Below are 22108 nucleotides of genomic sequence, written 5' to 3'. Positions count from 1 at the left end.
TGAAGAAGTCAGTCAGCTCTCTCAGCACAGAATCATACAATTGTTGGAATCCAACAGTATCATCAAAGAAGGCTACAAAGTAGGAACTGTTTTCAGCATTTAGAAAAGACCACTCCTGAAGTCGATAAGCACATATGGCAAGAAGGTAAACAACACAAAAATCTTCTGTTAGATCATGCTTATTTTCAACACTATTATTCCTTCACTATACTAGACATGGAAAGCATCTTAACACCAATGGGTATATCCAGGATTTGCTTACATGGAATCTCTGTACACTTAGCTGGAGATTAGAAGTTATCTTATTAGCTGATATGGCCAACTGCATGGATCTGCAGATCTTGCCAATCAAGGTTTATTAACAAAGGCATTGGAGTCTGTTTGGCCCCAGCAAGTCTGACCTAGAGTTTACTTCCAATCTACTTCAGTGCTAGGTTGGTTATTGATGACAGCCTATTTACAAGAGCGCATAGTGAGAGGAGAAGGGGAAATGTTTTTAAACTGAGCTAGGTTTAGATTAAATATGAGGAAAACATTCTTTACTGTGAAGGTGATGAGCACTGGAACAGGTTGCTGAGAGAAGTTCTGAATGCCCCTCTCCTGGAAGTGCTCAAGGACATTTGGATGGGGTTCTGAAGAGAAAGGCATCCCTGCCCACGGCAGAGGCATTGGAACTAAATGATCTTTAGAGTCCCTTTCAACGCAAACCATTCTACAAGTCTCTGATTCTATTATATCAGAAACCACTCACTCATGGAGACATGCTTTAAAGCAAGCCACAGACACTGTATTACACCACCCCTAGTCAAAATGTCATTGACTAACTTGGTTAAATTCAGAAAACTTAAGATCACAGTTGAAAATTATATTTTTTCTTTCAGGGTCTGGTTTGTTCGAAAACAACATTGTATTAAAGCACTTAACATTCCCTTCCACACTGAAGGGAACCACCCTGTTCACTGCCTCCCTGTGTGGCTGCACTTCATGCTACGCAAATTTGCTCTTCCTTGTTTGCTTTGGAAACTCGTTGGCAGGAAGCCATCTCCAACTGCACAAGGCATCTGGAGCTCAGGCTTTGATTCAGTGAGTTTGTCTCACACTATTCTGGATGAAAAGGGCAGCTCAGTCAAGCAGGTATTTTCTTCTTCAGATCCCAGTGCCATGGCAGCAGCCTCCTTCCCTTGTTCAAAACATATCATTTAAAGATGCACTTTCAGATTTCTATGAGGAATCCAAAGGAGGAGGCAGTTAAACTCACCTCCTTTACCAAACTCCAGAAAAAAACTTAATGCAAAACACTCAAATAATGACATGCAGCAGCTGCACATTTTTGGGTGGTAGTCTTAATTTTTCATTCAGTCTCTCTAATCAAAATCAAAAATGCCAAGAATCTAGAAAGCATGTTCTTTCAGAGCTTGCTACTCTCTATTTTTTTAGGCCTGGTTTCTAAAGGAAAAAAGAATTCTGCAATTTTATTATATTACACTGTGTATCCCTTGTTCCTCACCTGCCCTATACCACCCTCCAACACACTAAATCTTAAATCATTTAGTTATTTCAATAAAATTTGATATGAAGATCAAAACCACAGTAATACTAAGACCCAACCAGTTTTTATGGGACTAGCCTAACAAGTAAAGGGAGAGATTGTTAAAAACACAGTAACCAAAGAGAGGCCCCTGGCATTAGCTCAACCCATCAATCACAGGAAATTGCACCTGATAAATATTATGAATACCCCATCTCAGAGAAAAAACCTCAGATTACTGCTTCTACTTTATTAGACACCTGAGAATCCAGCCATGACACACAAGTCCTCTGGCAAAGCACACTTTGTTGCTGCTCCTGCTGCTAGAGCTGCTCATTTGAAAACAAGCATTAAGAAAATTTCTCACTCCTTTCATCCATCCATTTGACCTCACTGAATTCCAGCATCTGCACCTATCCTTCACTCTTTCAGGCTCATTTCTTTACCTGATGCCAGCTGATAATGGTTAGGCGGGTAGCAAACTAGATAAGGCTCATTTCTTTCCCCAGCACTTACCACTTAATGAGGGATGAACCAGAAAAAAATATTCAACAGAACCTATGTTCACAAGTTCTGCACTCAGATATCCTGAGTAAAGGAAAAGTGTTATATGTTTTTTATGGGTAAGTGGAGCCCTTCCCATTTAATGGTTTGGATTTTTTTTACAGAATTTTTCTAAATGAGCATGCCTTTGTGAGGATAATAACAATTAAATGTTAAGGAAAGTATTTTCTTTGCCTTTAGCTTTCCCCCATATATTTTTCATTATTTCTGACTACCTTACCTAAGACTTGTTTTGTTACTATCTTCTTCTCTTGCACATTCTTTGGCTGCTTTTCATGCCTCTTATTTACATTTTGACTTCAAACCAAGCAGTCTGTCCCACTCTTAATTCCTCGGAAACTCCAGTGACACAGCTGAGCTTCCCATGCAAAGATTTAATTTCTGGGCAGCTCCTGCCTACACTGGCAGTTCAGATCCAAATTGTGCTTTTGGTGCTGATATCCTGGCTATCTCCTCCATCCATGCTTTTCCTGTCATACCACTATGGCCTCCAATGGGCATCCAGACTGTGGGACAAAGGCAGAACTAGTCCAAAGTAAAAATTCCCAGCAATGCATCCTGTCTGTCATTTCTTGAGGACCAACTGTTTTGTTCTACAAATGTATTTTAACACAACCTCTTCCAGTGATAGTACACACCGCTGGATGCAAGAGAAGTTGTTCTAGAATTTCCAAGAAGCATTTATGTAATTTTCAAACATGAGTGTTTATAACTAACCCAGGTATACCCTCAGCATATTTTCACTGTTCATTTGCCTTGTTTGCTGTACATGAGGGTGAGTTTGCTGCTTCCTGAGCCCATCACTCTCCAAGTTCAAGTTCATTAATAATAGTCAGATTTTAATCCAGCTGAATGGGATGCAGTCAGTCTGGGAGGGTTAAAGCTATATTGCCTCCAGGGAAATAAAATATAGAAAGCAAAATACAGAGAAAGACTTCAAAACTGAGGTTAGTTCTGCGGCTTGGGAATGTAAAAATGGCACCCTTGTTCCCTGCATCAAATTGACTGGCTGAAAAAAAGGTTGAGCTGGGTTTTTTAGTCAGCTTGATCTTGCAGCAACTGGGAAGATCACACATGCAACAAGTCACACAAAATAATTTAAAAAGGACTGTCAGAGGCCGAGCTGTGATACCAGTACACTATGTTACTGTTACACTTGTGATACATTGAGACCTATATTCTCTTGACTTCACTATTACTGATTCTGACACTCATAGAACTACAGTGATAACTAAGTAAATAAAATAAATCTCAGTAATTTCTCAGGGTATTTTTGGGTGTGGTGTTTTTATTATTTGTCAGTGTGCGATATTTCTGTGTAATGATATTTATGAACCTACAATGCTGAAGACAAGATATGAAGAGACATCAGCATTCCTCAGTCTACTGCACTACGACTGAAAAAAACCAAACTCCTAAAAGCACTTACTGTGGTTACTTTTCTGAGGTTTATTCTCTTTTGTATGGAACTAGAGTCTGTAAATAACAATTCAGAATATCAAATTAATGACATTGAAAGGATTACAGAGGCATCTGGGTTACACATTTATCTAACCATAGATGAGTTCCCCTTAAATGGCACTTTACATTTTTGCAAATTGAATTAGACACAATCTCACGGTGTACATTAGCAGGAATTAAATACTGAACTAGCTGCAGAGAAGCTACATTCACCACATGCCCCTCAAACCATTTTATTGATGAGCATGAAACAGTTTATGTAGGTTCACAATAGCCATGCATCTTTATTAAGATGAGTGAATTTTACACAAGAAATAAATCAAAATTACAGGAAACATGAATTCCCATCATTATCTGACCTTGTCAGCCTGACCTCCCCAGAGGCCCACAAGGTTAGGTCTGGGTTGCCACTGAGCTTCACATAATGTAAAACCTGGGGAGCAAAGAGATTTTTATTCATGGCTTCAATCACAATAGCACACAGCTATGGCCTGAGAGCCAGGGAGATAGCTGCAGGACAGAAACACTCATCCCAGGTCCTTCTCCCCAAAGCCATGCATGCTCAGTTTGGAGCTTATGACAGCTTGGCACAGAGTTGCCATAATTAGTTTGCACTGACTTAAGAGTATATACTTTCTGTTGTGGCTTTTTTGTTGTTTGGTTGCTCTACGGGTAGATTTGAGGTTTGTTTGTTTTCCAGAAGTTATCTGAGTAGTTTCTGTTTACAATCCTTAACATGCACCAAGAAGCATGGAAAGGCAAGAAGAACACAGCCGCTGACCTATCCTCCTGCTTTTAACCTCTGGTCACATGCTCACTATAACTATGCTCCAAAGTTTAAAAAACTACAGTTTGAAGTTTGATAAGACTGTGAATGTACTGACATGAGTGCCTGTCCTCCCAGCAGATGACAGCTATTAAAAGAAGGGTAGGGTTTTTTTCCATTAAAAAAGTCCCTTGGATATAATTAATGCTCCTTATATTGAAGCCTTCTGTCCCTCCATTCCCATTTATTTGTTTTGCATTGTTCTGGATTGTGAAGAGATGACCAGTGCAAGGAAATATTTCAGCTGGAAAAAGAAAGGGCACAGAGAAAAGGGGGTTTCAGTCAAGATACACTAGTCAGGTATTACCTGAACTGAAACTGGAAGGTAACAAGAAGCATCTGGCATTAAATGTAGCCATAGAAAAATTGTTCCTGGTGTAAATATCAAGGCACACTGGGCAACTTCTTGTTCTAAATCGCAGACTACTGCCAAGCTGGCAGTATGTAAGTGTATGTGTATATATATATATATACACACACATACGGACTTCAATGATAACAAAACAGCATGTGTCAGCATCCATTCACTTTGGTAGAGGTATCTGACAAAAGTGAAGGGCACAGGCAGGAGAAATTACAGGCATGGAAGAAAAAAAGACAGATAGATACTGATACAGAATAGAGATTTCTTCACCCTAGTCACTCCTTGCAAGACTACAAGAGCTTGAGGGCTTCCTAAGTGCAATAGTTTGTTCCTTGAATGGCTCTTTTTCCTTCTAGTGTCTTAAATGTGGACATTAAATATTTGAATGAAGTAAGAATTCTAGTAATGTCCTGTCAGACTTGTCTTAAACCAATGTGGTCAATACTCTGTTGTTTATCTACAGGAAATCAAATCAGCACAAGTCTGACAGCTTTTCCTCCAAAATCTCATTAATGGGAATCTGCTCCAAATGAGGCCATTCATGCTACACTGTCTCTTACATTTGACAGCTTCAAATTTTAAATGTTTTATTCTCCTTTGTATTTTTCCACACTGCAGCCAACATCTTGCACAAAGCCAGCTATATTCCAGCATTACCAAGCAGATCCTGAGTGATGTATTGGGGGAATAGTTAGCTTTGTACACTCTTGTCAATGGATTAGGTTCATACACACATCTCTTGGTAGCATTTCTCTATAAATGTAGCTTTCTGAATGTTTTTTTCCCCTATCTTTGGACCACTACTGCTGTATGTTTCTCTGCTCTCCCACTGCTGTTCACTGAACCACCATGTCCATTACTATCAGTAATGTACTGCTTGTACAACTATCAGTACTACTTTGAAGCCACTGATCCACGTGCACCCAAGAGGTGTAAAATAGGAGAAAAAGCAGAATCATTTTGCCTTAAGTATCTGTAGTGGTTTCTCTGGACTACTGTGCAAGTTGTGATTCTCCCTGGGTTTCTTCTGGGTTCTCATCTGGCTCTGTTCTCTCCTGTCACTTTTCTTCTTATGTTTACAGGTGACAAACCACTGGTTTGCATGAGTCAGAAGCAGATCTGCTGCTGTAGCAGCATGAAGCTCTGAAGTTGTGCTACTTCATGTGCTGCCTGCAGACTGAGTGCAGAACAAACACTGATGAAAGTTATTTCATAGAGCTCAGGTAGCAGACAGATGCAGCTTCCTGAGGTGTTCCCACCCCATCTTGTCCCCAGTGCTTGTCCTCACCTCTCTGCTGAGGCTGGTCATCAGAAGAAAGCACCAAAACCTTCCGTGATATATGAAGAAAAAGGCCGCTGCTGTGTGGGGGGCTGAGTTACATGACCAGGCTTCTGCTGAAGCTCACATGCACTGCTCGGCCATCTCAGTTTTGGGGCAGGTGACCTACAGCAAAGGAACAGGGACAAGAGGCTGGGAAGGAAGGAAGAAGCAGCACAAATGTCAAAGATGAGTGCCACATACGAGCACGAGCGCCCAGGGACTCCAGCAGTAACCATGTTTTTTGTATTAAACTCTCAGGCTGGTGGTACTCAAATACAAACTGGTGAATACAAATACACACTGAAGAAGATTAAGGACACTTTGTGCAATATGCTGTTAAATTCATCCACAGTGAGAGGTGGTCCTTATGCCAGGTAACACCTAAGGAGCTAATTAGGAAACAGATGAAGTCAAGAACTGGTGGGACAGGAAGCTGACACAGCCCTGTCACTAGTGACAGATTAAGGACATCCATCTTCAGAGAGATCCATAACAAAAACAAGGAAAAAACCTCATATTAGTTTTCTACAATTGTTCTACAAAACCCTGTCCACTATGGTGTGTGGGTAGATTAGGTTCAGAACATGAAAGGCAGAGCACAATCAGTGGAGTACCACCTAGAACCTGGCACAGGTTAAAAGCAGACTTCTTGGAAACTTCCTTGACCAGAAGTATTCAACCATGATCCAGAATGCTCCCTTTTTTGGTGAAGGCCATGCAATACCCTGCTGTCCTTGGGACAGGCAGGTTGCTTGCAATCTTGATCCCATATCTGGGGCAGCCAACAAATTGAACAAAGATTTCTCTTTTTAAATTCTGCATGCATGTAACTCACTGGGTCACTAAACTGATTTTTAAAAATCACATGCATTTTTTCAAGTGAAGGAAATGTTCAAAAAGAAGTATCAGAAAATGAGGCAGTTTTACTATCAGATTTGCCACAACGGATGCTAGAAAGATAAGAAAGCTGTACTTTCAATTCTAAATATAATGTCATTTGCTAATTCTATTCCAAATGCCATTTATGTTCACTCTTAGTTTTTGGCAAAAAACTGGAGCAAAACTTTAAATATTCACTACACATACTATTCTCTACATTACTAGTTTTCAAAATAATGTTGTATTTATAGGGATTTACATCTAACAGCAAATTCAATTATAACTTAGGAAGTATGCATAAGTCTTTTTGTACTAAAATAAGCATGCAGAACGTAGAAACGAATCCTTAGAAGCTTACCAAAAGTATGCTGGATTGTCCAACTTGCAAACAATAGAGTATTACTAGAAATGGAAACATTTACGATTACTGAAATCTTTAAAAAGAACATTCTGCCACATGAGACACAGGCAATGAGGATGAATGAGCTGGGTAGCTGGACAGAGTGCACATCTATTCTGGATGGTTATTTTAAATGGGAAACAGACAATTTAGACTAATTTTTCCATGGTATAAATCTATTAGCATTAATGGTGTTTTGACTTCTTGTACCAAACTCAAATTTGCCCATATCTTTCAAAGACAGAATTATTTAGCTATGGTTTTTAAGACTGTAAGCTGAGCTAGCAGCATTAGGAAGAATAGGTGTGTAGGTACAAGTTCTCAGGCGTTTTTTCTTTTGAAAAGGAGGAACAAAGTGAACTCTCTTGAGTGCAAGAAAAACAGGAACCATGAGAAAGCAAAGGAGGCGAGATGCTTGCAGCCTTCAGCGAGAAGCAAACTGCCCATGGCTAGGGTTGAATTGATGAGGGTGAGTGAAGTGATTCTGATACACGATGAGTAAAACATGGGAGCTGGAAGGAAGAAATGGAAGAGAAAAAGACTGCTTAGGGAAGGCTGAATGTGTTCAGAGGTAGTAGCCATGCCTGCAGCCCTTGAGGACCAGGATGCTAGTGCAGCAGAGATGCATATCTAAGGAACAGGGAAAGGTCCTTTCACTCTGGAACAAGGCCAAGCAGCTCCTAGGCCAGGCTGTGCTGGCTGAAATACAGAAATGGGTCTGCAACTGGCCATATCCAAGGAAAGTTCTGTATTGAACACAATAGGGAGGATAAATTAAGCATAATCTTCTTCCCTAAGAAGAAAAACTACCCCAAAGCCAGATAACCAGTTACTAAATCTGAAACTTGCTAGGGCTGCAGAATGGGTGCTGCTTTTGGGGTCTGCATCCACCTTCCTAACAGCAGAGTCATGAAGGAGGACTCTCAGAAAGAGGAATGATGGTTTTGACCAAGTATCTTTCAGCTTGACTACAGGTCCTTCAATCTGTCATACTGTGACTGGCTGGTTTGGATGCTAATGATTCAGACATTTATAGTACTTTGTCCTACATTTTCAGCAGTTTTTTCCAGTCTGTCACAAAATTAAGAATTTGGGTTTCTAGCAGAAATATCTGTCAGTGTGGATGAGTATTTCATTTTTAATAAAGGTAACAGAAGACCGTCAGTTAATGAACCCCTCTGGAACAGCCCTGCAACAGCCCTCCTCAGCCATATGTTTGTTAGTGGGCAGTATTTCACAGAGTCACAGAATGTTTGGGGTTGGAAGGGACCCCTGGAAATCATTTAGTCATTTGCTCCTTAGCAAAAGGACTACAAGCTCTGCAGAAGTTCACTGGAGGCAACTAGAAATTCTGATGTTTCTTTCAATATAGTGTGCTAATAATTCTGACTGGTTTTCCCAATTAACTAAAACTATTTCAGGGAACCCAGTGCTAAACTCCCATTTAGACAGCAGAAATGCCAGGTTTCTTCCATATGCACATTTTTCTAGTCTTTTGAGGAAATGATGTCTGGGATAAGATAACCATATTAACCATAGTGCTACTTACTCATTTTTCCTGCATCTTTTCCTATGCATGGCTTCTGTCATAGGAAGCATGACCAGTGATAAAAGACAATTATAGCACAGCATTTGTCCAAGGTAGTTTTTGGCTGCAATTTTACTTCCAAACATATCATCTGCATTCAGACACCTGGCACTGTTTTAAAGCAGACAAAATGGTTCAAGGCTATGGAACTGGTAAATGGCTGTAGACAGGTCTAAAGTGTATTGTTTTTAAGAAGCTCCTTGCTCAGAATGAAAAATGACATCAGTTATTCAAGTGTGAGCCAAAATAAATCCATTTTTAAATGGTGATGTCTCTCACTGAATAAAAATTGAAGGACCGTACTCAGAAAACGGGGAACAGCCACCTACTTATGGCATGTCAGGACAGCAATAAGTGACTCACTCACCCACCTACATTCCAAGGACACCAGGGCCTGATGTCTCTATCACAAAGTTGTCACAACACTGAATTTAGACAAACAGTTTTTCCTACTGCCCACAGTCTGTACAGTACTTACTGCTTGCTCACTTTTCCAGGTCATCAATTCCTAAAATACCTCAAGGTGAAAATGAGTGGGAGTGACACTACACAAACACTTCCCTTTTATTAGTAAGCCTGTACTAATATTTGCTTTAAAATCTGTTTGTTGATAAATGCTAATTAAATACCAGCTCAAAGCGTTATTTTGACCTTCTCCTGGGGTCTTTTGGACTCCTTAATTTGCAGGGCAAACAACAAATCTCACCTAAAGTTTTCTGTAAGGTGAATAAAACCACCACTAGAGGGAAAAAATAACAGAAGAGAATTTTATATAGTGGGAAGAAAAGAAAGTGGAGTGAAACATCTGGAGCAGAGGGATGAGTTCCCAGCTGTGCCGCAATTTGTTGAGGATGTGAAAATGAAGTACAGCAGTGGCTTTTTTGTGTGATGGTCAATGATCTGCAAAGAATATTTTATCTGCAAAGAGATTCAAGGATTGGTTTGTCCAACAAAAAAATCAGCAAATGCTTCCTGAGCTTTCTTTATTCTTTGAGAGGCTAGGAGTTAGTGCACTACCTAATTCTGCTGAGTGTTACATGGATGTGAAAATTAGGGTGAAAGGTGTCTGCAGGTAGGAAAAATCTGTTTCTTTGTTCACTGTGTGGACAAAGAAAATTAGGTGGAGAAGAGAATATAAATGAAAGGCATAAAACTCATGGGTTAAACAGAAGTGTGAAAGGACAGAAATTCAGCCTCAGAGGCTACTTGTAATAATAATCAATAAAATACGCCAGGCCCAATCTCTGCAGGCTATTAGGACAGTAGTATTCACTTTTGAAGAGCTAAACTGTCTCTTTTATAATCCTTTCCCAAAAATCTGGTACACATTATGGTCCAAACCATTGGCCAAATATAGCCTGAAAGACTGGTAGGTGGCATCAACCAAACCAATATTTGGGACCAAAAACTGAGCTAAAAATTAACCATTCCAGGTGATCATATGCCCATGGTTTATTTCTGCTTTGTTTTTAAGCATAGAGGAGTCAAGGAAGACAGACTTCTGCACCAAGGATTGCATCAGTCAAACTGAGTCATGTGATATTTACATAACATTCTCATGTAAGTTCACAGTTTCCCAGAAAAACCCCATGGCTTCATGCATGCCTGCTAAAAGGTAGGATTTTGGGCCTGGCAGTCAGTGACCACTGTGTTATGACAATAGATTAAGCCCCTTTTATGAAGACCTCTTTATTTTCTGGGTTCTTAGCTCCTCACTCAGATGTTAAATCCTCAGTATACCAGCACGAGTCTAACCCCTCAGGCTCACCCTGCATGCACAGCAGAACAAGAAGAAGCTCCTCTGACAGAATGAGACATCTTTTCCATCCCAAATCAGCTCCCTTGTGGTGAATGGTTTCTTAGCACTGAAGCTGGAGGGTAACTCTTCAGCTCCAGTGGCATTGTGTAAATTGTTGATCATTTCAGTATACACAGGCACCAGCAGTGGAACTGCAGCTCAAGTCTGGGTGCCTCTTCTTGCCACTCTCTCCCCTCATTGACATAGTTTTGGAATCTGAAGAGGGATTAGGTGGTTTTCACTGGTTTCAGACAGAGAACAAATGCTGCAAGATTTGAACCTGTTTGTTCTGTAAGTGACAGGTGATGAAAATTAATAATCCTCAAGTCCCCAAATACTCAGATTGTGTTATTATATGAGAATATCAGTTTTAATATAGACACTAAAGCAGGAATTTAGAACTGATTGCATGAAAATAAGTTCCAACATTCCAAATACTAGATGACAAGTAAAAAAAAAGACACAAATATGCTATTTTTCTTCTGTACATTATGGGAGCTTAGGGAATAAAAAGATTCACTTTTATATGCCTTGCATTGCCAGTCTGATACAAAAATGCTCATATCTAGGAAATAGGAAAATAATTTTCTACGGGCAGGTAGGAGGTACCAAAAAGTATGTGGAGAATGTGACAAAAAAGATCAGAGTACACAGAATAAATGGTGGTGAGGTGAAATTCAAAAATATGGATAAATTTGAGATAAATTATAGAGGCCAAGCAGAAGAGTGAGTGAAGAGGGCAGAGAGCCACGACCATGGTATGAGTTCAGGAGATATTCTTATTAACCTGTGAAGTGCAGAAAGCCAATTTTATGCCAAGTGCTGTATGAGGTAGCTTGGTGTCGATAGGCTACATTTGGGCACACTCCAGTTGCACTTTAGAGTGAGAAAACTCCACTTCTGCTGGTAGAACTTGTTGCTGACCTTCTGAGAAAAAATATATCATTCTGTAAAAGAGCACTTTTGCTGATATGTCTTAATCCATACGAGAGGGCTCTGCTGGCACAGCTGTGCTGGCTGCAGATCACACTTCAGCACTCCCCTGATTGATGCACATACCTTGCAATAGTCTGTCATGCTGCTGGCCAAGGTCTGTGTTAGGAAAAAGGGAGTTAGAGTAGCAGGAAAGGAGGGTCAGAAAGCAGAAGAGCAGAGAGATTTTCATACTGTAACCAAGCAGAGAGTGAGTAATAGTGGATAAAAAAATCAACAAATCAAGAATAAACAGAATAAACAGTACTCACCAGGATTTGGTTTTTTTTTTTTTTTCAGGTCTGTTTTTCATTGACGTGTTAACTATCTGGTGTTTTGTTGAAAGAGAATTATAAACTATATCCTTAATATGAAACATAGTAGCCTGTAAACTTGAAAGGCAGCCTGTGGTTGTTGAACGGGTCTTTAAAAATTGTGGGCTAGTGCTTCATTACACATAAAAATTGCTTTATTTTGATCAAAACATTGTGTTGCCATTGTAATTCTCCTCCACCCTTTAAACTTATTATGCTGGCTGCTCTTCAGATTTCTCCTAACTACTGTTGAAACACCACCCTTTCACTGGCATTCCTTCTGGTTTCCCACATCTTATTTATTTAAAACGTTAGTTACCTCAAGTCCACTGCTTTTCTTGCAAGCAAAGCATACAAGAGCTTGAGTTGCAGTATGAAATAATAGCTTTCGCTTAATGAATGTAACTAAATTACTAGAAGAAAGCAATGCCTACAGAAATCTCTCAGATTACAATATCATTACTACACACAGCAGATTATCACATCTCTGAACATCTCTGAACATCAAAAGTCACCCTGTACACTTTGCAGAGATCAGTCCAGTGTGTGTCCACAGAGACTGTGTATGCATACAGTGGGTGCATGTGTGTGCTCATATTGTGCACATATGGTGGGTGCTGTACATTATATATAGAGCCTATTTATGGTCACTCTCATTCAGGTAGGGATTAGTAGTGTTACCTGATAATATAAAAACACAGACAATAAAAACCTGTTTAAATTAAGGCCAGCTGGGAAGAGTAAGTAGGGAAAGGAAAGAAACATGGATCACTGACACAAGCTGACAAAGCAGAAGCAGCAATTTCCCAAGTCAATAAACCAGCACAGCACCATGGAAGCACTGTTATGGGGAAGTGGTTGGAACTTTCATCTTCTGGACAACAGGGTGGAAGGAATATCAATTTTTTCCACGCCTGAGAGTTACTTTCAGATCAGAAGAGAGCCAGCACTAGTCCTCTGTTTTTCCAAACACAGCAAAAGCTAATTGATTATAAAAAGCCTCCCCTCCCATTTTAATATACCATCTTATATACAAGTCTTATACAGTCTTAATATTTACTGCATTAGTGAATGCTGAATTAGAAGTAATCTTTCAGCTGTTTCTGTGATAAAAATTCCCTGATATAACTGATGCTTACATACACTCTACCTGTCATACAGCCTTGAATAGCTATTGCCTGCTACATCATGGAGAGGTCTACAGAACAGTCACTACACACAGAGGATTACACCAGGAAAAAGACCCAAACAAACCACCAAAAACCAAATAATGAGTCTCTCTGAGTCTTTATAGGTTTTTAACCAGTTGGGAAATTATAGGGAATTTGTAAGTTAGATTGGTCTCTCTACCCACTTCAGTAGAAGTCAGATCAGATCTATTCTAGCAGTGCAGAAACACCTGGTTAAATAGCTGTTAAAAGCAAGTCTCCACCGAAGTTCCTTAGTTTTAGTAGGCTAAAAGGATGAGTTACTCTTATGGTCAGTGGCATATAATATAAACAGAGACAGTAAGTTTGACATACACCGCAGTGTTCCTAAAGTATGTAGCAAACAAATGTATGTTTGGATCTTGGCATTCAGACATGAATTTTGGACACAAGGATTAAAAACAGGACTAGTCAGAAGCTTGTGTTGCTCTACTACAAGTAATTCTCTACTCTGGACTACATTATTTTATACATAGTCTGAACTAGTCCCAAAGTACTGCTTTACTTGAAATATTTTTCAGGATGCAAGTCACTAAAATACTGCAATTGCCAGTTTCTTTGGTGATACTAGCAGACACATTAAGAAGCCTGCAAGCTTCCAGACCAGCTAGAATGGCCCCAGCTACCAAGACGAGTGCTGCAGAGTCAGGGATCCCATACATTAGGGCATCCCTTGCTGCCGGGGCAAGTGGAAAAGCAGACTGGGCAAACCCCCCCTTAAGCAGTATCACAAGACTCCGACACACCCAGCAGCTAGTGCTGAAAATGTTGCCTTAATTTCAGCAAAAGCTCTCCAGGCTACTAGATTCCAACAAAGCAGTCAGGCTCAATGAACGAGATTTTTTTCCCAATCAGTTCTACTTACAGATGAGTTCCCCAAAGGCGGGAAAGTCACCCTTTCACTCTCCTGCTGTTGAAGTTTTTTCTTCCTTTTCTTTTCAAATCTGGTTGTTTACAGCCCATTTACACCATTTTGTACTAAGCCTGGCCATTCTGAGTCAGCTCTAGGCAGGAGACAATCAATCAGTGCTGCCCTAGACCCTCAGCAGACTGAAAGCAGCACCCGGCTTCCCAGAAGCAGTAAGAGCCTGCAGCTACTTTGCATCTGAGCTGAATGGAAGTCTTGTTTTGCCGTGCAGAGTCACAAAATCCAGAGGCAAATCTGACTCTAGTGACTAGCCAGCAAGAAAACATTGGCTTGCACAACTTTCTCTTCGAGCAAACCTGACTAACAACAAAATAGCAAGAGCCCCAGCTTCCCTTTGTTAATTCTCCACCGAAGGCATAGCAAGCTCTCCTCAGACAAATTCTTGTAAAAACTCATTCAAGTATCTTTAATTAGCTTTTTTGGGCAAAGTTTTTTAAGAAATCTAGATATAGAAAAATATAAGCATGACAAGTCATTAAATATCTCTTAATTTGAAGAGACACCCAATTTGCCATTCAGGAACAATATCCTGAGTCAGTATTTTCTTTCTAGAGAGATGTGAAATATGTTTTGACTCCACACATACAGGAAATCCCACAGCAGCTCCTGTACAAAGACAATCACTTCAAGTGCTTGGTGTTAAAAATTACCAGGATTTTAAAAAGTCACAGAATTGCTTTAAGAATCACAGTGCTTCCAAAAACATTAAGTCTTTTTATAGTCTCTTTATTTTCTGCTTCTTTTTTCCAACCACGTTTTTTTGCCTTAGCAAGCTGAGCTTGTTGCAAGATCCCATTATGCAAGGATATTCAGCTTTAAGAACAGCAACAAATACTGTGAGACTCACCATGAAATAGCAAGAGTTGGCAGCTCCACAGTAAGGATATTAACTTTCATTTCCTCACAAACTGCAGTTTCTATAAATAGCATGTCTGCTTTGACTCCTGCAGTTAATTACATAGGTTTTCCTGCATTTCCTCTTCTGCAGTGTCCCTGTGTAAGTTAGTTGATGGACTGAAGCAATGCTTATGGATTTCCCCCTGTAAATGCCTTGGATATTAAAAAAAAGCATTTCTGCGAGTGGGGAGGTTTAGTAGGTAAAGAGCTGTCTCTGATTTCCCACTGCTTAAGGGATCAACTTGCCACTGTGTATTAACTTTTTGGCTGGTGTGCCAGGCACAACTCAGTGACCACAGGTTTCTCACATGGCTGGGGGTTCTCCTGCACTCATCTTGTATAGTGAGTGTCCCATGTGTCCCATGCAATTCAGCCTTGTCTTTTACAGTGGAGCGTTGGTTGCTCTGCTGTGGACTGGCTTGGGCAGGATATAAAGGAGCAAGTTTACTTTGCCTAGCTTTGGATACCACCAAGGAAACACCTTCCTCTGCACTAATCACTTATGACTTCTGCAGTCAGTGGGAAATGAAGTGCTTTTTTGAGCATGGGCTTCACTGATCCATTTACCTACGGACACATTTTGGGATGTTCTTGATGTCCTAGAAGTGGCAGTCTTTCTCCACCAATTATGGCAGCACTTTTTCAGTTGAGATTACTAGAGGAAACTTCCAGATCTGAAAGCTCTAAATGCTGATCAATGGCTCTGTATGGCTATTCCTTGCATCTCAAATATTAATAGTTATTAAGCATTTGCAAAGTTTTTCACTAGTACCATGCTTACAAGCTGTAGTATAGGGTATAGATAATTCATGCCATTAATGTATAAAATATTGTAAGATCCAAGCTATGTCTTTTGACCACCCCAGCTGGGAGCAGAGTCTTATTCAACTTCCCGGACTATGTTAAGATAATATCAGGTCTTTTAATGTAAGTATGGAGTCTTCCTGAGCGATGATCACTGACTTCCCTGGAATGTCCAGGCCACTAAAGAGTGATTTCGAACCTTGAAGATTGCATCTACTACAGTGATTGCCGGGGGGGCGCCACCCTGTTATGTGTGAATGCGACTTCTCCGGAGTGCTCTGACAACATCCAGACACCTGGACTGGACTTTTGTCTAACCCTGCACGTGTATGGCCCCGGTCCTGCATGTGAAGGGACACAAAGGAACATTCGGTCATTTCTGCCTCAGGTGGAATAAACTGTATAAGAACTCGCTGTGCAAAGCAGCCAGTGTGAACTGAGGGGGAGACTCTGACATTGGGGTGTCAGACCCGTGTGTTCACCCAGCGCCGATCCTGGGCTCGATGCTGCCCTAGGCTGTGGTGGGTGTTTTTTCTGATCGAAATTCTCTTTCGCTGATAATCTAATAAATCATTGCTAAATTTTCTTATAAATTTGGCTCCGGATTTGATCATTTATAACACAAGCTAACTTCAGATACCTGAATGCTGTGTCTTTGATTTACAGCTGTCCTTCCTACGCCTTGACTAGTTTTTTATCTAGTTCATTATACAGAACTACCAATTTCCAAATCTGCCATTCCTGAGGCTTAACAGGTCAGTTGGCTCATTTGCCAGGTGTCTGCATGCAAACAGGGTCATAGAATGGACATGGCTGTTCAGGTGATGGAGGAAAGGGCATGGCAGCCCTCTACTCTCTGAACAGGCTTCTTTCCACACAAGACACCACTCAAAGGTATGCATTCCACAGTGTTGTAGCCTCCTTCCCCCTCCAGCCCCTTGCACACCAGACAGCCTCTATGAATCCCTCATCAGAAACAGCTGGTGAGCAGATCCTGCAACATGTACCTGGCAGAATGTGAGATGCAGGTGCCCTTGGGGTATGGTAGGTGGGAGAAACATTTCAGTGAAATGTATGCAGAATGTGAGAGGCTTGCTAGGTAGCACTGCTCTGGCTTCCAAAAGGTAGAGTCTGTTCCTCAATGATGTCTTACCATTGCACTGAAAAGGCCCAGCAGGGCTGCTCAGGCCCTGAACAAGACTGACTTCCCTTAGTGCTGCAACACTGAACATGCCTCCTTGTCACACAGCTCCTGCTCACCCTGGGACAAATCTCCCCTCTCTGCCCATTGAGAAACAAAGGAGTGGGATTTCTCTGGATGTAGACAGAGTTGTGCTCAATGGATCTATGTCCAGGTGGAGGTCAGTGATGGGTGGTGTCCTCCAGGGCTCTGTCTTGGGACCAGCGTTCTTCAACATCTTCATCAATTACAGGGATAGTGAGATTGAGTTACCAAGGGGACACAAAGTTGCACAGTACAGTTGACACGACTGAAGGAGGGGATGCATTCCTGAGAGACCTGGAAAACCCTGAAAAGTCAGCCCACAAGAACCTCATGAGATTCAACAAGACCAAGTGAAAGGTGCTGCATCAGGGCCAGAGCAATCCCAGAGATGAGTACAGACTGGGAGAACTTATTGAAAGCAGCCCTGCAGAGAATGACTAAGAGGTTCTGGTGGAGGAAAAACTGGACATGACCTGTCAACATGCACCTGCAGCCACAAGTCAACCACATACTGGGCTGATCCAAAGGAGGCATGGCCAGCAGGTCAAGGGAGCTGATTCTGCCCCTCTGCTCCACTATTGTGAGACTCCACCTGGAGGATTGTCTCCAGTTCTGGAGTGAGTCCTCAGCACAAGAAAGACAAGGACCTGTTTGAAGGAGGGGCATGGCATGAAGATTATCAGAGAGCTGGAGCACCTTTTCTAAAAAGTCAGGATGAGACAGTTGAGGTTGATCAGTCTGGAGAAGAGAATGCTCTGGGAAGACCTGTTGTTATTCTATCACAAAAATTCCATACCCTTTCAGTGATTTCTCATGGGCTTCTCCTCATAGCACAGCCAAAAAACACCAACTCTCCTCTCAACCAGCTAACCGGCTTTTTTTATAGCACTCATCCTTATTGGACATAGCTGTGGCCTATTAAAGGCAAGCCTGTTCCTACTCCTTTGTAATTAGTACAGCTGCAACTCCTCAGGCATGAGATTGCTTTCTGCACTATCTCTATTCTCTTACATTCCATCCCCCCACAGAGACCTCATTGGATTCTTCCAGTACTTAAAGGAGGTTTATAAAAAAGAGGGACAGTAACTTTTTACACGGTCAAATATTGAAAGAACATGGGGTAATGGTTTAAACTGAAAAACAAGAAATTTGGTGTTAGGAAGAAATTCTTTACAGAGGCACTGGGACAGGTTGCCCAGAGAAGCTGTGGATGCCCCATCCCTGGCAGGATGCTCAAGATCAATTTGAATGGAGCCCTGAGCAATCTTTTCTTGTGGGTGGCATCCCTGCCCATAACAGTGAGATTAGAACTAGATGATCTTTAAGGTCCCTTCCAGCCCAAGCCATTCTATGATTCTATGAGACTGCTTGTGGTGTATATATACATAAACACACACACACATACACCTTCTGTATGTGCATGAGTGTATATCTATGTATCTCCTGCAGACTAGAAGGAAATGAGGAATAATGCCATTTTGGCTGCTGTCTCGCCTCATCAAATTCTGGCATTTTCAGCAGGCTGTTCACACTGAAAGCCTCTTGCCTTTTTTCTGCTTGTTCAAAACATGTATGCCTGTCCCCTTTACAGGAAGCCAGATGGGATACGCCTCATCTGCAAAGGGCAGAACAGATTTTGTCTGATGTGTGGTACCATGTCTTTACAGTTATTTTTATAGTTCTTAAAGTCCTAGATTCCAACTAAGACCTCTGGGTGGTTCCATAATATTAAGCATGTTAATATTAAAATAACTTCTCTGGACCAAAGGAGAATCACGAGTAATTTGACAGATGTTTCCGGCAATATCCAACATGGGAAATCTTTATTTTAGGATCATATAAATATTACAAAAGTGGCCTAGTAAATTAGACTATGTTAAAATTAGGTTTGCTTCACTTTCTTATGATAGGAAGAAGCCAATTGTTAAAATGGAATAATGGTAACTCCAAGCTTTCAAAAACCATGACAAGTCAAATCAGGAGTTATTATATCAGTAATGTCTATGTGATCTTATCTCTATGTCTATGGTGTTTTCATCCTTAGCATTCAGGTGGATGCCAATTTCCAGCTGTTTGACACAACCATCAGGCTAAAGGCATTTTTTGGTTGATGTAATGATGTAATGATGTAATGATTCTTGACAAAACCTCATGCCATTTAAAATAGTTCAAACGTAATCGGGGCTGAGGACCCTGAGAAGAGTAATAAAACTGGTTATCTGGTCTCTGAGCAAGCAGCCTGTTCACATAATAGTTCAATAATGATTGCAAGCTCTAGCACGTGTGGCATTCAAAAGGCCAAGTTAGTACAGTATCTTGGGCCAGAAAATCCTGTAGTTCCTCCTAGCCTTAAAGGCAGTGCCATACCTTAAGGCTCAGCTTTTAGTGGCCCAGGCTATCAAAGAGCTCACTAGGTATATTATCAGCATAAGTGATGCTTAGAACATCTCTCCTTTTTCAATTTTAGTCTTTGATCTGAAGAAAATGTGCACAGTTGAAAAAAAGGAGTCAGGCACTGGGAAAGGCTCCGGAGAGAGCTTGAATTTCAAGAGATATTGGGCATCAGAGGCTGGATTCAGGTAAATGGCAGGAGAAATTAGAGATCAGATACCAAGCAAAATGCAGTGAGATGAAGGACACTGCAAAAAAGCCATGTGACAATAAAGGAAGACCTCTGGATGGGAAGGAGACATCAATGGGTGCAGGGAGCAATTAAAGCACAGAGCAATCTGCAGACATCACCTGGGTTTAGTGCTTCACTCCAATGACCCTGAAAAACAGTAGAGTCCACATTTTAGTTCAGGTTATCTGGTAAATCTAGTCTTTGGCTCTTGGCTCCTCCAGCTTTTCAAAACATTTTGCTTCTGTTTCTTGAGGGTGATACTCTGTAGGATCCATGAATCATTGAGAATTATTTAAAGCCAATTTCTTTGCACCTCCTTTCCTCCAGAAGACTCCATAAAAAGAAGATGCAGGTGTACTGCAGTTAACAACAAAAGCAACACACTTGTCCTTTTGTACTCAAAAGCTAAAGCCAGACTTGTGCATGTGTATTTTGTACCAGTTGAAAGCTGAATTTGCTGCCTGCCTCTTATTTCCAACCTCACATACTTGAACTGTGTGGGCAGGGAGAAGTCAGATGTGAGTTTAGATGCAAATATTCATGCTTTCGCAAACCCTTTCTGCACAGTTTTATTTGCAAATGGAAAGGAAGGACTAAATTCTTGGGAGTGTCTAAATTGACAAATTTTTTGGCTAGAAAAGCCTAACATTAGTTTTTAAAGGCTTTTTGAAGTAAGGGTAACTCTTGTTTTTATTTATCATGGATTACATTTTGTCAGGTTTTAGCACAAATATCCAGAATTTTGGACTCCTCATGTGACAACACAGAAAGCAGAGGGGTGCCACATCCTTTCCACGTGGCACTGCCTTGCAATACTTTAGCTTGCCTGTATCAGTTAAAAAGCAATTTACTAGCAACAAAGTAAGTCCTGGTCAATGATATGAGAAGAGCTTTTTAGCTCTTGACCAGTGGGGTGTGGCATAATTTCTACCTTTTTTTTATAGTGAAACTTTCCAAGGGTGGCACTTAACTCTGCCAATACATACTCAAATACAAAGGCTTTAAATTGCTTTTAAATAAACAATTTAGTAAACAAATGCATAATTTTTCAGAGGCTCCCACCCAACTGTTTATTTTCTTTCTGCTGCTATATCTGTTTGTAAAACTCAGCTCATGGGAATTACATAAAAACTTTCAGGTTCTCAAAATCTTTAAGTTTCTCTCCTGTTATTCTGTTCCAAAAGAAATCTTGCTAATGTGAATCCTGAGCACTCCAAGACTATGCAAGTAAAACAGGTTTTAAAGTCTAGCCCACTGACTTATAGACCATTTTTTATAATTGTGGGATTGTAACTGACAATTTTGGGATATCTGGCGTCACAGGTTTGGATACCAGAAGGTGTAAGTGGTATCCTTAAATAGTATCCCAGGTTAGGCTCTCCAAACTTGCACAGGTGTTTGCCTTAAACAAGTAGCTTAAGGGGAATGTGAGAATTGTCTTTCTTACCTTGCCTTGAGCACTCTGTTTGTTGTTTGGTGTTGCTACACATCTAACCCTTAATTTACTTACAGTTACTGAAAGTTTGCTGAATATGCACTGCTAAACCCGATCTAGACACCATTTTTTGATGATTTACACATCATTTTTATGTGATGGACTCAGTGACTGAGCACCTGGCTTACTTCTCCTGCCAGCACAGGCTCTCACAACTCCACAACACTTGTGTGTGCACCATCTTTCCACTCAGATGTGCTATACTCAAGACATTTGAGTATACCTGGAATGCCAGGTGAGTCATCTGGCATTGATAAAGATATGAACAGTTTATTCTAAGAGGCGATGTGCTTTGGCAAGAGAAAGGAACAAATATTACTGTTGCTTCTCCTCTAATCTGTGTAAACAAGTTGGAGGGCCATCTAGAGGAAAAATGAAGCCTGAACAGTGTTTCAGCTCCTAGAGGGCTGGGATGAACCAGAGACCTACAAAATAGAGGTTGCAGTGGCTGGCAGGCCAGTGGCAAAAAACCCAGCAATTCACTTTTTGGAGTATCCACTGCTGCCTGCAAGGAGCCCTTGGATGGATGAAGCTCAGTTTATGGGAATATTGCACAATGATAAAATGTCCTCCTCATCCCATTTCAGCATTTCCAAAGCACAGAAAAAGGATGTTTGTTCATTCCAGCTTCGCCTTTAAGTTAACCCAAGTGTAAGCAAACAGAAACAAACAAACAAACAAAAAAAACCCACTGAAAATTGAAATTAGGCGGGATTTGTAAATTTGTCTTCTTTTTTTTCTCTTAACATTTTGTCCTTTTCCCTTATCAACAAAGGAGCAGACTTTGCAAAAAAAAAAAAAAACAAAAAAAAAAAACAAACAAACAAAACAGGCCAATTTTCCCTTTTCCCTGTGCACCAAAACCTTGTTGTGTCTATATTCCAAGAGCTGAGAAACCCAGGAAATCCCTGCT

The sequence above is a fragment of the Molothrus ater genome, chromosome 2 (assembly GCF_012460135.2).
Source record: "Molothrus ater isolate BHLD 08-10-18 breed brown headed cowbird chromosome 2, BPBGC_Mater_1.1, whole genome shotgun sequence".
Lineage (NCBI taxonomy): Eukaryota > Metazoa > Chordata > Aves > Passeriformes > Icteridae > Molothrus > Molothrus ater.
Note: the sequence above shows the minus strand (reverse complement) of the source record.